Genomic DNA, 3,880 nt, shown 5'->3' with positions numbered 1-3,880 from the left:
TGGGATATTTGGAATAGCCCTCACATTAGCAACACCAATAATGAAGGTAACATAGATGCTAGTATTTGAAGAACCCAACAGAAATGCAAGTGGCTGATCAAGGAAAAAGTCAAGCAGAAAATTCACTACAACTGCAAAGAAGAAACTGGAGCAATTTTGCTACAAAAATGCCCCCAACAGACAAAAAAAAAAAAAAAAAAAAAAAAAAAAAACAACAACCCATACTAGAACATAAAGTGTGTTATATGATAGAGGAAAATGTTGAGAATCCTGCTTTAAATGTGATCAAAGCAAGTTTTTCAACATGTGGACAATTGTTTTACCTCCTTAGAAAAGTATAATGTCCATATATAACAAAATAATGACTGTAAAATAACATATAGTATGTTGCTACAGAGACCATCAGCAGTTGTCAAAAATAAGAGTAGACCTGTGTGAAAATGTTAATAAAAAGTTGTATGCCAATGGGTTAAACCCTGAAATGAAAAGATATTCTTTTATTTTGGCAGTAATTTCTTCCAGTAAAACTGTTTCTTCTGTTGAGCAGCATAGTTATCTTGGTTTGCCATCCAAGGAGGAAATGAAATAATACAAAGTGTGAGAAAGCTTGTCTTGGGAAGAAAATGAGGACTTATAAAATTCATCTGCAGTATGCAAAATCAGTGTGCACAAATTAGATTTTGTCAAACATGAGAGTAACTGTGGAAAGCCAAATAGTTGTAAACAGCTAAATGAAAGTGTATGTTTCAGATCTACACCTAAATTCATACTCTGCAGACCACTGTGAAGTGCATGACAGAAGGTACTGTCCATTGTACCACACATTAGGGTTCATTCCCATTTCATTCACATATGGAGTGCAGGAAGAATGGCTGTTGAAATGCCTCTGTGAGAAGTGTGATTAGCCTAACAGTATTTTTGCATTCTCTAAGGCAGTGATTCTCAGGGGACTGATGTATACTCCTTTGTTCTGCACTTAACAGTAGTTTTTGAAACTTTATAACTCTCCCATGAGTTAAATGAACCAGTGACTATTTGTGCTGTCTGCATCTGTATATGTTCAATATCCCGTGTTAGTCCTCTCCACTGGGGGCCGCACACACGTAAGCAATATTTTAGGATGGGGCTAAGGAGTGTTTTGTAAGGAGTTTACATTGCAGATTGATTGCATTTTCACAGTATCCTACAAATGAAATGAATTTTACCATCCGTTTTACCTGTTATTGTGCCTATGTGATCATTTCATTTAATAACCCCACAAATTGTTACAACCAGAACTGATAGATGCCAATGTTGTTTCATTGATAATATAATCACACTAAACTGGATTTTTTTCATTTTGTGGATCACCCAGTTTTACTTTCCTGTACATTTAAAGCATTTGCAATTTTAGGAGGCAGCACAGAGATACTGGCAGAAATGAAGCTTGGGGGGAGGGGGGGTCATGATTCATGCTAGGGTACCTCATTTGGTAGAGAATGTGCCCACAAAAGGCAAAGGTCCGAGGTCTGAGACCAGGTTTGGCAAGCAGTTTTAATCTGCCAGCAAGTTTCAACTTACCCACATGTGCACTATTTTGAATTCTAGTTGACATTTGACTGACTATTTGTGCAGCCTTTTTTCAGATAGTACTTCATCAAAGATAACTGCATAATCTGCAAAACTTCTGAGGTTATTATTGGTATCGTGTGACAGGTTATTAATATACAACATGAACAGTTTGTCTCACAATAAACTTCCCTGGAACATGCCTGCAGGTACAGGTGTGGCAGCTGAATTGGTTTAACAGCTCACACAACTCCATTGTCTTGGAAACTGATTCCTAACTTAAACCAACACAGACTGAAAGTTGTCACTGCCTTTGAGCACAGCTGCAGCTTTTAATATTCATGAAGTGAGTTTGATGTGAATAATATTGCTCATTTACCATGATTTTTGTAAATAATCCAGACAAATGTCAGAATTGAAACTTCCTGGCAGATTAAAACTGTGTGCCTGACCGAGACTCGAACTCGGGACATTTGCCTTTCATGGGCAAGTGCTCTACTAACTGAGCTACCCAAGCACGACTCACGCCTTGTCCTTACAGCTTCACTTCTGCCAGTACCTCGTCTCCTACCTTCCAAACTTTACAGAAGCTCTCCTGCGAACCTCGCAGAACTTGCACTCCTGAAAGAAAGGATATTGTGGAGACATGGCTTAGCCACAGCCTGGGAGATGTTTCCAGAATGAGATTTCCACTCTGCAGCGGAGTGTACGCTGATATGAAACTTGAAGAAACTGATATGAAAATGAAGTGAAGCTGTGAGGACGGGGCGTGAGTCGTGCTTGAGTAGCTCAGTTGGTAGAGCACTTGCCCACAAAAGGCAAAGGTCCCGAGTTCGAGTCTCGGTCAGGCACACAGTTTTAATCTGCCAGGAAGTTTCATATCAGTACACACTCTGATGCAGAGCGGAAATTTCATTCTGGAAATGCCAGAATTGTTTTGCAATTTAAAGTCATGATCAATTTCTTCAACCATGATTGCTGGAACTGAATGAATGTACCATTAATACCATCATCACTTTGAATGGAATCATAGACACAAAGAAGAATTAGAGGCAAAGGTTTATAATAAACTCGTATGCAGACAAAGATTCTTATTGTAGAGTGATTGTCTTGGAAAACCACAGTAAGAAGTTAAATACTGTTCTTAGTTGCAAGTAGCATCTACTTGTGTTCTTGTACTGTCACTATCTCTCCATAATATTTATCAGTATTCTTAATATACATTGTTAACATTACTTCAAAATTAAATATTATGTCTTTGGGCATGGTCTACATACAGTTAGGATTATTCTTATGACTGACTACACGAAGCTATCTACTTCAAATGCCTGTTGTTTACTGTAATAGAACTTTATATATGCGCCTGAATGCAAAGCGGTGATGATGAGTTCCTATGGATGAACATTCACTTTATTGTCTTAATCAATTGCAAGTGTAAATGTAATGGTAGGTAATAATAATAATAATAATAATAATAATAATAATGTCATTTGGCTTAGTGGCTTGGTACAAGTCTTTCAACTGGACTCCACTTCAGTGACTTGCGTTTCCCTAAGCGATTGGCACCGTCTTGAGATGTCTGCAAATCATTGGGCTATAGTTTTATAGTCATGGTTTAGAAGTGTGATGGGCCAAAGACTTTTGATTTCATACTTATTTTAATTTTTTGGGATTAGGACAATTTGACCTTTGAGGAACTGTGCTGGGGCATATATTCCATTTGTGATTTGTAGAAAGATATCTCTCAGGAGGTTCCAGAATTCTAGGTAGAATTCCCTGGCAGACTGTCAGTTCCATGTGACATTCATCCTGGATTCACCCTCAGTGCACATTGAGCTGAAGCTCATTGTCATTGAAATGTATGTTGAGCTGTAGACTCTATAAGGATTTTTGCCACATCATGCAGGAGACTATTAGTCACATTCTTTGCAGAGTTTTCCTCTGGAAGAATTCTGCAAAATATTGCTGTATTTCATATTTAATGCTGTGCTGTGTCTCAGTGAATTCTCTGTTCAGTTTGCATAGCTCAGTGTTTGATTAGATTATATTTACTTTCATTCCATTTGATCCGTAGTGAGGAGGTCCTCCAGGATGTAGAATATGTCAGAAAAACAATAATACATGACAAATATTTACAACTGAAGCAAATAAGCTAATGTACCTTCCACAGGTCCCAAGTGGAATGATCGTCATTTTTTTCAGTGAACATGATATGAAAGAATCATTTTACAAACACTAATTTACTAAGATCGCATTAATGCACTGAATTTAAAATATAAAAAAAATGTTTTTTTTATTTATAAAGTAATAAACATATAATAGAACTACAACA

General features: G+C 37.2%; 1 non-coding gene across 1 annotated transcript; it reads left to right on the top strand.

Annotated features, from left to right (window-relative positions):
* The first annotated feature begins 2,325 nt into the window (after positions 1-2,325).
* On the top strand, positions 2,326-2,400 carry Trnal-caa. The gene has a single exon. It is a non-coding gene; the product is annotated as a tRNA-Leu (tRNA).
* Positions 2,401-3,880: the final 1,480 nt, after the last annotated feature.

The sequence above is a fragment of the Schistocerca americana genome, chromosome 2 (genome assembly GCF_021461395.2).
Source record: "Schistocerca americana isolate TAMUIC-IGC-003095 chromosome 2, iqSchAmer2.1, whole genome shotgun sequence".
Lineage (NCBI taxonomy): Eukaryota > Metazoa > Arthropoda > Insecta > Orthoptera > Acrididae > Schistocerca > Schistocerca americana.
The sequence above is the reverse complement of the archived record's forward strand: the minus strand, read 5'-3'. Positions and strand labels throughout refer to the sequence as shown.